Source organism: Diceros bicornis, chromosome 34 (assembly GCF_020826845.1).
Source record: "Diceros bicornis minor isolate mBicDic1 chromosome 34, mDicBic1.mat.cur, whole genome shotgun sequence".
In the NCBI taxonomy this organism is placed as follows: Eukaryota; Metazoa; Chordata; class Mammalia; order Perissodactyla; family Rhinocerotidae; genus Diceros; species Diceros bicornis.
In genome coordinates this window covers 36,196,728-36,209,435 of record NC_080773.1, presented here as the reverse complement: position 1 = coordinate 36,209,435, position 12,708 = coordinate 36,196,728, and the positions used below count along the sequence as shown (strand labels likewise).

Genomic DNA, 12,708 nt, shown 5'->3' with positions numbered 1-12,708 from the left:
CTTCCTTCTGCTTCTCCTCATGCCCACCCCGGTCATCAGATACAGAGATATGTTCAGGGTGTGTTATTCCAGGGACTAAAGTGACAGTTTAACATTAGTCTGTGATGTGCTGATAAAATATTACAGGGATGGAAAGGACAAAAGCAGTAGAAATGAAAAGGAATATTTAAAATATTGCAGGGCCCAATATTAGTAATTATAGAAGTGTCAAGGCTGTTATGAATTCTTCAAACTTTCTGTCAACTGCATAAACTGATGCAAAAGAGGATAAAGTACGTGGGTGATATGGGATTCATGAGGCAGCTTTTAAACTATTTTTTAAAAAGTACACACTTAGGGGCTAGCCCCGTGGCCTAGTGGTTGAGTTCAGCATGCTCCACTTTGGTGGCCCAGGTTCACTGGTTTGGATCTTAGGCACGGACCTACACCACTCATCAGCCATGCTGTTGTGGCAACCCACATACAAAGTAGAGGAGAATTGGCGCAGATGTTAGCTCAGGGCTAATCTTTCTCAGAAACACAAAACAAGTATACACTTAATTTAAGGTGGTAAAGATTTCTGTTGCAAGCCAATTGACCACAAGAGGTAGAATCTCTTCTGAGTTATCAATACAAGCTTCAAGAAAATTGCATTAAAAATAAAAGAATGGTCAAGTCATTATCAGTTTTTTACCAGCTTAATATTTAATGGAGATCACTGCTTGTACTTTAGACCTGTGATATACAAATTAATAATCCTTATACTGATTTTAAATCTGTGGAAAATTAAGATAACATGAATGATAAAGTTCCCTCATGGACTGGTCCTTTAAAGTAAGCAAAAAATATTTATAAAATATGTTTATAGATACTTAAAAAACAACAAAGGAGGTAAATAAAAATAGATTTGATAATTTTGGAATTAAGTAAGATAAAAAGACTCATAATTTTGGTATTAAACTCTATTGGTATTTCAACACACATAATTACAGATGTTTGTACATAATGTATAGACTTGACTAAAGTTGCTGGAATATGAGATTACAAAAAATTGAATAAGACTTTTTAAAGCATAGAAGAGCACACTCAATTTTCTAGAGAGAAAGAGTCAGACCTTTAAAAAAGTAGCTTTTGGTGTTTGGAATTCAAGTCTTGATATTTTTAATTTAGGTGAAAATAGCTGAGAAAAACAATCTGTAAATTTTTTAGATACTTAATGTTGCCCATTAGAAACTGATAATGTGTTTTCTTTGAGGGTCAATTAATATCCAACACCTATTTTAAAATTATTATGACCCATAGATTGCATCTGCAGAGGAAAATTGAAGTGTAAAACAGAGCAACCACTCAAAAATTCATAAGGATATTGATATTTTCAATGAATTTATTATTCTCCTATATTATTCAAACCTTCTGAATTTTTATGGTGAGGAAGACTGGCCCTGAGCTAACATCTGTGCCCGTCTACCTCTTTTTGTATGTGGGATGCCGCCACAGCATGGCTTGATGAGCAGTGTATAGATCTGTACCTGGGATCCGAACCTGTGAACCCTGGGCCATTGAAGTGGAGTGCTCGAACCTAACCACTATGCTACCAGGCTGGCCCTCAGGTCTTCTGATTTTTATTGTTCTGTTTCACATGATTTTTTTAAAACTGAGTATTCAGTCATTCTTTTACTTTTTTTAAAATTTAAATGATAAGTGTTACAGTATTATTAGTAAAAACAAATAAAATTACTTTAATTAAATATTTTATACATACTTTGCAATAAGGAACACCAGTATTTTCACCCACCTGATTGAATCCCTTCACTCTCCTGTCATTTTTCTTGAACAAAAGTTCAGATTTCTTGGCCTGTCCTAAGTGATTCCCCAGAACAACCATCCCCTTCATTTCCTGCTGCTCTCCCATCTCTCATACTCCAAACATGAGCTTTGTCCCACTACCATAAGGCTGCATGTCTTCTTTACATGGATCTTTCCAGGTGATTTCCTTCAGTCAAAAAGATGAACTCAATAATGCTTTGAAAATATATTTAAATAAAACAAAACAAACTAACAAAAAACTTTCCTGAAGTCTCTACAAGACCGAAAGTGAAAGACTTCTCTGATATCTTAAGCTCAGGAATTTCTTTCCACTACACTATTTTAAAATGTCCTAAACTTCTCCACTGAAGAACCTAACAGTTAGACTGAGGAATGTTTGTTTCTTTATGTACGTGATGTTCATTTTTAGCTCTATAGTAAGATTGATGTAAACAGGGACATTACCACCCTTATTTGCAATAGTGTCACACATTCCTGACATTTAAGAGGTCCTCAATATTAACTAATGTTGAAATCAATATCTGAATGCAATGAAGAGACAGACTCATAGCAGATTAGGAAATACTGTCTTCCTTGTCCTACAGGCAAAGCAGAACCGAGAGACACGAGTGTCATTGATGATGAGCTCAAAGGGGCTGAATGTTGGAAAACATGAGGCCACGAGCACAGAGATGTTCACCATCCACTGGCCTTGATTTGCAATTAGAGTCATCCAAATAGTCAAAATAATGTAGATTGAATAGAATGTAACAAAATAGCTCAGGAGAATCACAATGATGTGTGTGGCTCTGGCTTCATGGGAAGGTCTGGTGGAGAGTCTGTTGCTGCAAATGCATTGAATTCACTCTTTGTGTCAATGCAGGACAAGAACTACGGAGCTACTGGCCCAGACCATAAAGCCTAAACTCATAATGTCAGGGGAAAAATAGATGACCGTATATAATGAACCTACAAAAATCCTCTTTCATATGCCAACAGCAGTACCCATAATCATTTTTCACATTCAAGTTCTTCACGTTCAATGGACCATTCACTATTATAGGAATACATGAATTTATCAAGAGATGCAGGATCCAGCAAAGGAAACAGCAGAAGCCAATGAACTTTAGAGATCTAATCTTGAACTCCATCCATCTCCAAATACTAGGGTTCAGTTTAATGGCCTGGAATCCATTGAAGAGGCAGATAGTGCTAAAGGAAACTCCTGTGGCCACTCTGTGAAAATAGAAGACCAGTTTACAGCCAGCATCATCCAGGAAATATCTCCATCCAAAAGTGCCATTGTCTGAGGTACACCCTTAGAGAAAAGAACCATGGAGTTGGCCAAGCCCAGTTGCATGAGAATTGGGTCTGTAGGTCTCAGATTATGCCCAGAGAGCAAAGTGAAGTTATAAAGACAAAAAGTTGAGATATTTCCCACGAGGCCAACTCCTGTCTGAGTGAGGAAGATAATCCTCATTTCCAAGCTGGCAGAAAACATCACATCAGTACCTAGAGGACAGGTATTGAATGAACAATTAAACAACAATAAATATGTCACCATCACCATGTCCCTCAATTTCCAATACTTAGCCTACATCTCATATAGCCTCACTTTAAGTGGGCATTTAGAACTTTTGCTCATGTGTGCAAAGGCAATGCGGTGAAGATCAGGACTGTAAAAAGCCTCAGTATTCACCTACAGTGAGAATGGAGATGGCACGACTGCACCACAGGGTTCTCCACAGCTGTGGCGATGAGTGAAGGAGATCTCTGCACAGATACAGATTTTCCCCATGATGTGTTCTTACACGAAAAAGGCAAGATACAGAATACGTGTAGAGTATGTTTCCTTTTATTTTTTTTAAGAAAGTAGAGGACTGTAAATATAGGGGCAGAGATTGAACAGGATGGAAGGATAGAAATGTAAACTAGGCTTCATGTAGTAGTCTGTTACATTTTGGTTTATACAAATGTAAACATATCACATAATTCTTGAAAAATATTAATCAAAATCAGATATCAAAATCCACAAAATTCAAAGTTAAATGAAAAAATTACCCTTATTGTCTACCAGCATGGTGTTCTATGTGCACTTGTAACAAAAATTTCAAGTTACACAGAGGCACATATGAAAGCAAAAATACCCAACAGATATTAAACTGTTGCCCATACTCATATTTTGCAAATTATACTGGCATTAATTATTAGAAACATATAAAAAAAAGTCCATTAATATAATTGGTAAACAAAACTTTCAGTATAAGCCAAAAGAATATATATATATATATATATATATATATATATTTTAAATAAAAACTCAAAACTTGGTAAATTTTGGAAGAAATAATGCATGTAGCATATAATTTTAAAACACATATGTCGGGCCAGCTCCAGTAGCCTAGTGGTTAAGTTTGGCACGCTCGGCTTCGGCAGCCCAGGTTCAGTTCCCGGGCATGGACTTACACTGCTGGTTGGCGGCCACAGCGTGGCGGCCCACATACAACATAGAGGAAGATTTGCCATAGGTGTTAGCTCAGGGCAAATCTTCCTTAAGCAAAAAGAGGAGGATTGGTGATGGATGTTAGCTCAGGGTGAATCTTCCTCAACAAAAAACACCCCCCAAAAACAAAAAAAAAACACATATGTATTCCCTATTTCTTTTCATTGACAGAATCTAGACGTTGTAAACAAGTCCATAGTAATGACCATCTAAAGTACCAAGATTATGATATCTAAATGACATTTCTCACTAATAGAAAGCAAACTATCTTGAAGTTAAGTGATGCTTCTCAGTGTGGGGCAGAAAACATCTAAGATGTCCCTAAATCTTCTAGTCAAGCGTAATAGTTAGCCACATGTTTCTTTAAATAAGCTTTTTATTTTTCTGGATGTGGGAGATAGAAGGAGCCTTCCTTTTCCCTAAATAAATGTTAACATTCTTCTAATAAGAACAGAACTTTAAATGCATATTGTTACAGACTCCATTTAGCCCAACATACTCTCTCCCCAACCAAAGCAAAGACAAATGCACATACCGGCCTCTGTCACTCAGATACCAGATGTCGGCTCAGCAGCGGGGAGCTCATTTTCTGTCTTATTGCTTCTGACTTGCCTGTAGCATGAAGACTTGAGAGTGAAAACTCTGAGGTCCCTGTGTTTAGTCAGGACAAAGGAGAGGCGATTTCAGAGAGGGCTGGAACAGGAAGGAGAGAAGAGCAATGGCTGGCAGTCTCAATACGGGCAAATGAGGGAGACAATATGCCAAGGGTTTCCTAAAAAAAAAATGCTTGCCTGAGCATACCTGTGTATGCGCGTGTGTCTGTATCTATGTTTATAGTTTTACGTTCCAATCCCCAAAAACAGGATTATTTTTCCATATGAATTACTGAATTTTCCTCATGAAGTCCATCTCCAAATCTGATACTCATCTGAAAAGACTCTCTGCTTACCTGATTGGCATTTGCTGTTGGGGTGGTGGGTGCCTGGCAGCTCCTGTGCCCATGTAGAAAGGGGCAGCTCAACCGTGAGATGAAGGTTTGGGTTCCATGATCTCATCTCCCTGTTGGGAAGTGATTATCATTTTACCTGTAAGTGCAGTGATAGTGTCTGCATGGGGACTGGAGATTATCTCTGAAAAACATTTGTAAATTGTGCAAATTACAGAAAGCTATTAAAGTGAATAATAAAAATATCCAACAGACGCGGGAGAAACAGATGAGTGAGACCACACATTTGAAATAAGCAATAACCCCAGTGGAAGTTAAGTAGAGGACACTGAGATGGAATAAGTGAGAGACATCAAGCACATCGCTCTGCTGTATTTGAAATCACCTTAGTGGTTTTATCTTCAAAATATGATTCTTTTTTTTGTTCCTGAGATTCTGAGGGTACTGAAACTGAAGGCAGGACAGTATCTGAATAGTTAGGAGTAGCTGCAGTGGTTCAAAGAGATAGGAAGATTACAGTGATATATCAATTCAGTGCTTCAAGAAATATTTGTTTTAGAGCTTATGTGGGTCATGGACTTTTCTGGGTACAGGGGGTGTATCAGTACACAGAACGTTATAACAAAATAATTTTGCCCCCATGGAACTTTTATTCTGCTTGAGGGAAACAGACAATAGGTGATGCACCCAAGTTATTATGTGGTACATTATTAGAAGCTGCTCGGTTCTATGGAAAAGAGAAAAGAATAGAACATAGATGTAGCAAAACATGAGAGGAGGCATGGGTTACAAAATGGAATAGGAAGTTCACAGTAGGACTTAAAGTGATGATCCTATTTTAGAAAATGCTTTAATAAGATGAGGTTTATTCCTTCTTTTCCAATCCATATCTACGTTTATTTTGTCTTGTTATCTACTAAATAGTCCTTACGGCCTAAAATTAAAGGACAATAGATAACCGTGATAGTTCTTTCATCCCTGAACTTAGGTGAAATATTTTAAGAATGGATCCTACGTTTGGTGGCTGTGGTGGGGCTTTTGTTGTTCTTGATACTTATTAGAAGTTTAAGGAGGATCCTTTCTGTTTCTAGTTTGTTTTTAAAATGTCAAGAAGGTTTTAAATTACACCAAGTTATTTGATTCATTGGAGTTGATTATATGATAGATCTTGTTTCCTACTAAACGTGAAACACATGAAATCATTTTTGTATTTTAAAAATTTTGATATAATTTCAAACTTATAGAAAAGCTGCAAGAATTTTAAAAGATACACTTGTAAGCCCTTTATCCAAATTTAACAACTGTTTATCTTTTGCTCTGTTACTTTTTCCTCTTTTGTCTCTCTCTCTCTTGTTCTCTCTCTTTCTCTACAGAAATACATCTCAGACATGTATGTGTATGTTTATACACACACACACACACATATATATTTCTGAACAATTGGTGTATAATTTGGAAATATTTTTCCTACTTACCAGTGAATATTTCAGTGCATAATTCCTGAAAGCCCAGAAATTTCCCTATATATAAGCAGAGTACTATAACAAAATCAGGAATTTCAATATTGGCACAATACTATTATTTAAACAACAGTACATAATACATTGCCATCATTTGTTCCAGTATTGCCCTTCTTAAGTTTTTTCCTTTGTGCAGAACCGAATTCAAATTCATGCATATCGTTTAGTTTTCACGTCTCTTTAGACTCCTTTGATAAAATAGTTCCTCAGCCTGCAATTGAGTTTTTTGGACTTGTCATACTTTTAAGATTACAGGCCCACTAGTTTTGAAATTTCCCTGTATTTCTTTAATGTTTTCAAATTTTTAGAACAAGCTTTTGAGCATTTTGCAGGGAAACAACAGAAGGAATAATGTGTTGTTCTCATGGCATCGTATCAGGAGTCACATGATGTTCGTGTTTTGCAATATTGATTATGTTAATTTTTGGTACTTTAATTTTGTCTGGTCTCTTGACTTTAAATATACTATTTTTTTCCATTATACATAGTAAATAATTAGTAGGAGATATTTTGAAATTATGTAAATATCCTGATCCATATCAATCTTTCACCTCTCGTTTTAAAAGCCACTGATGATTTTCTAACTCTCTCAGTCTACGCTTATCAGTTGATATTCTCCTGTGGGGTAGACTTTCCATTCCCCCTATCATTCGTTCATTCATTTATTCATGTCCACATGGATTCTTAAATATTTCATTGGGTTATAATACGTGGTTGTCATTATTTACATTGATGCTCAAGTGTTCTCAGACTGGGCCAACAAGAGCTGCTTCAAACTGGCTTCTTTGTCCTTGGGTCATGTCATCATTGTTCTTTGGCCACATCTTTCTGGTGCAACAAGAAATTCCAGACTCATCTTGTAACTTCCTTGCCCTGCTCAGGAACAATCAGCCTTTTCTCCACGGAGTTTTACTTCCTTTTTGTGGAGAATAGTATTGAGAAACTAATATCTAGGCATTAGGTGTGTTTAATGCTACTGGGGAGCCATCGCTTCTAGATTCTCTCAGAATACAATGAGATTAGGTTCACAAACCCTGTCCATCCAATGGCACAAGCAAAATCATTAGCCTGAGTTCAAGAAATATATATTTTTAGTAGTTTTTATATTAAGTAATGTTTATACTAAGGAAAATACACAAACTTGAACTGTACAATTCGAAGAGTCTGGTAAATGCATTTATTCATGAAATCCATGTCCCAAAAAAGGTATAGGTCAATTCCATGACGCCAGAAAATTTCCACTTGCCTGTCTTCAGTAAATTTCCCCTTTAGAGAGGCAACCATTTTTCTGATATTTTAAAAACACACTTTAGGTTTTACTTGTTGTATAAATTCATATAAGAGGAATCATTTAGAACAATTTTGTGTCTGGCTTTTCTAACTCCTAGGAGATTCACCTAAAATGATGTATCAGTAATTTATCCCTTTTATTAATAATTAGGATTCAATATTTTAATAACATGTCAAAAGTTATTTATCTGTCATTGTATTAATGGACATTTGAGTTATTTCCAGTTTGAGGCCATTAAAATTATGTGTGTTATGTTCGTTTTGTATAAGTTTTATGTGGGTACAGATTTTCATTTCTCCTGGGTAAATACATTCAAGTGGAATTGCTAGGTCATATATTTAATTTTATTAAAAAGTGACAACCTGGGGCCTTCCTGGTGGCGTTAAGTTTGTGCACTTTGCTTTGGTGGCCCGGGGTTCACGGTTTGGATCCGGGGCACGGATCTATGCACCACTTATCAAGCCATGCTGTGGCGCCTGTCCCTTATAAAGTAGAGGAAGATGGGCACGGATGTTAGCCCAGGGCCAATCTTCCTCAGCAAAAAAGAGGAAGATTGGCAACAGATGTTAGTTCAGGGCTAATCTTCCTCAAAAAAAAAAAAGTGACAACCTTTTCCCAAAGTGTCTTGGCCGTTTTACAGTCCTACAATCAACATCTCTAAGATATAGTTACATTCTTGCCAACGTTTGGTGTCATCAGTGTTCATCATTTTATGCTTTCTACTGGATTTGTAGTGGTCTGTCATTGAGGTTTTTAATTTGCATTTCCCTTATGACTGATCATGTTAAAACTTTATAAAGTGCTTTATGGCCTTTTAGGTATCTTTCATTGTAAAATGTCCATTCAAGTATTTTGAACATTTATTTAATTGAGTGTTTATCTTTTTATCATTGAGTTGTGGGAATCTCATATAATCTAGGTTCAAGTGCTCCACTCTGTCAGATGTCTGATTTGTGAATATTTTCTCCTATGCTTTATCTTTACTGTATAGTATTAATGGGTCTTTTGGTATATAGAAGTTTATAATTTCTTTTTTTGTATTAAAAGCAGTATTTATTATTAAAATGCTTGTTAACGTACTTCAGGAAGTAAGAAAAAAGAGAATTGAAATGTATTGAGCACTTGCAATTGTCCGTACTTTATACATATAAGTTTATATGCTTTGTCAAATAAAAGTAATGATTTAAGAAGTTTATAATTTTATGAATATTTATCAATTTTCCATCTATGATAATGTCTTTATGCACCCTTTCTTTTTTTTTGGGGGGGGGGAAGATCAGCCCTGAGCTAACATGCTAATCCTCCTCTTTTTGCTGAGGAAGACCAGGTCTGAGCTATCATCTATTGCCAATCCTCCTCCTTTTTTTTCCCCAAAGCCCCGGTAGATAGTTGTATGTCATAGTTGCACATCCTTCTAGTTTCTGTATGTGGGACGCAGCCTCAGCATGGCTGGAGAAGCGGTGCATCAGTGTGTGCCCAGGATCCGAACCTGGGCTGCCAGTAGCAGAGTGCGTGCACTTAACCGCTAAGCCATGGGGCCGGCCCTATGCGCCCTTTCTAAGAAATATTTGCCTACCCCCACTACATGGAGATATTCTGATATGTTTTCTTTTAGAATTTCAATAGGTTTAACTTTTAGGGATTAGACTTATGGCCCATCTTGAATTAATTTCTTGTACAGTACAAGGTAAAGCCTGTCATTCATTTTGTTTTGTGTGCTTATCCAATTGTTAGAGAACAATTTGTTGAAAGATTTTTCTCTCCCCCTTAAATGGGTTTGATACCATTTTGGCAAATCTGTTGACTCTATATAAGAGCAGTTATTTCTGGAGTCTTTTTGTGTTACACTCATCTGATTGTTTACCTTAAAGCCAATGCACTGTATATTGCCTACCATACCTTTATTGTCAGTGTCATGATCAGTTAGTGTAAGTCCACCCATGTTTTTATTTTTTTAAAGATTGTTTTTCATATTTTAAGTCCTGTGTTTTTCCGTATTAATGTCAGGATGAGACTGTCAAATTCTACTATTAAAAATGCCTGCTGGAGGAGTGACATCAGCATCATGGCGGAGTGAGCTTTCCCGTGAATTCTTCCCCCACAAGACACAACAAAAGCAACAGCCACAGGCCAACAACAGAATCCCAGACAGTGAAAACCTAGAGCGGAGGGATCCCCACTGCCACATAGCTGAGAGCGGAACGTGCTGGGCCTCCGGAGGAAGTGGGGAGAGGTAAGGAGAACTCCGCTCCCTCCCCATCAGATCTGCGATCCCGGTCCGCGCGGCTCCCAGAGAGGGGGAGGGGCGGCCCTCGGCAGGGAAACCGTGGCTCTGCGGACTCTCTCAGCCAGTGGGAAACTCCTGCACAGAGGACTCAGAGGAGCCACAGGGCTACCATCAACATCTGAGCACCCCAGAGAGCGGATAAAGAGGGGCAAACGAGAAGCCTCCCACGTCAGGGACCCAGAGGGCAAAAGAGAGAGCTCCCCCCTCCCCGCAACCCGGAGTCTGCAGCTCACCAGACCAGACCTAGCGATCCTAGGCAGACCTGATCAAACTGGACTGGACCCGTGGATCGCAGCGGGAAAAAAACACAAAACAAAACTGCGGATCGCAGCAGAAAAACCGGGGCAGAGCGCAGGGGGCTTAGACTACACAGCCCTTTACCACCAGACAGTGGCGGCAGGTGGAAATTGCAACCAGAGACTTCCAGGATGAGGAAAAACAAAACCAACACAGGAACCACAACGCAAAAATATATGAAATCACCAGACCAGAAACAAAATGACAAGCACCCAGAAATCAACCCCGAAGACACAGAAATCCATAAACTAAATGACAGAGATTTCAAAATAGCTATCATAAAAACACTCAACGAAATACGAGACAACACAGACAAACAATTCAATGAGATTAGGAGTTTCTTCACAAAAGAGATTGAAATCATAAAGAAAAACCAATCAGTGCTGATGGAGATGAAGAACACAATGGAGGAGATAAAGGAGAATCTGGAATCTTTAAAGAACAGAGCTGACAATATGGAGGAAAGAATTAGTACTTTAGAGGATAGGAATACAGATATACTCCAGATGGAAGAAGAGAGAGAACTAAGACTAAAAAGAAATGAAGAAAGACTCCGAGAAATATCTGACTCTATTAGAAAATGTAACATAAGAATTATAGCTATTCCTGAGGGAGAGGAGAGGGAAAGAGGAACAGAGAGCCTATTCAAGGAAATAATAGCTGAAAATTTCCCAAATCTGGGGAAGGAGCAGGAAATACCAGTAAGCGAAGCCAACAGGACACCTATATATGTTAACAGACAAAGGCCTTCACCACGACACCTAGTGGTAAGGCTAGCCAGGGTCAACGACAAAGAAACAATATTAAGGGCAGCTAGACAAAAACAAAAAATAACGTACAAAGGAACTCCCATCAGGCTCTCAGTGGATTTCTCAACAGAAACTTTTCAGGCTAGAAGAGACTGGAATGATATATTCAAAATACTAAAAGACAAAAACTTTCAGCCAAGAATACTCTATCCAGCAAAAATATCCTTCAAATATGATGAAGAAATAGTAACTCTCCCAGATAAACAAAAGCTAAGGGAGTTCATGGCCACGAGGCCCCCACTACAAGAAATACTCAAGAAGGCCCTTAGGCCTGAAAAAAAGAAGAGAAAGGGAACACAAAGCTTGGAGGAAGGAGAAAAGTAGGTAGACAAAATCAGAGAAATAATAGATCTTTACCGGAATAGGTTAGCAACCACTTAAATACTAAACTCAAAGATCAAAGGAAGAAATTCACCAAAAATAAATTTAACCTCATCACTGTAAACACACAGATAGAATAAGGTATAAAAAGAGCAACTTAGAAGGGGAAGAGGAAAGTGACTGAATTGACTTAGTATAAGGAAATAGGAGGCTATCAGATAATGGACTATCTCATACACAAGATTTTTTGCCCAAACCTCAAGGTAACCACTAAACAAATAATCAAAGCAAAACCACATATGATAAACAAAGAGAAAACTAGAAGAATCATAAGACAGAACAACCAAACTGAATTGGCAGTCCAAAACAAATGGGACAAGAAACAAAGGAAATGCAAAAGAACCAGAAAATAAGTGACAAAACAGCAACATTCAACCCTCATATTTCAATAATTACCCTAAATGTAAATGGATTGAACTCTCCAATCAAAAGATACAGAGTGGCAGGATGGATTAAAAAGCAAGACCCAACAATATGCTGCCTTCAGGAAACACATCTTAGCACTAAAGACAAGCACAGGCTCAGAGTGAAAGGATGGAAGACAATACTCCAAGCTAATGGCAAACAAAAGAAAGCAGGTGTTGCCATACTCATATCAGACAAAGTAGACTTCAAGATAAAACAGGTTAAGAAAGACAAAGAAGGGAAATATATAATGATAAAAGGGACACTCCATCAAGAAGACATATCACTTATAAATATATATGCACCCAACATAGGAGCACCAATGTACATAAAACAACTATTAACAAACCTAAAAGGAGAAATCAACAACAACACAATAATAGTAGGGGATCTTAACACCCCACTTACAGCAATGGATAGATCATCCAGACAAAAAGTTAATAAATAAAGATTAGACTTAAATGAAAAACTGGGCGAGATGGAC

The 12,708-nt window shown here is 37.6% G+C and overlaps 1 pseudogene; it reads right to left on the bottom strand.

Annotated features, from left to right (window-relative positions):
• Positions 1 to 2,055: 2,055 nt before the first annotated feature.
• Positions 2,056 to 6,912, bottom strand: LOC131397753 (vomeronasal type-1 receptor 1-like; annotated as a pseudogene).
• Positions 6,913 to 12,708: the final 5,796 nt, after the last annotated feature.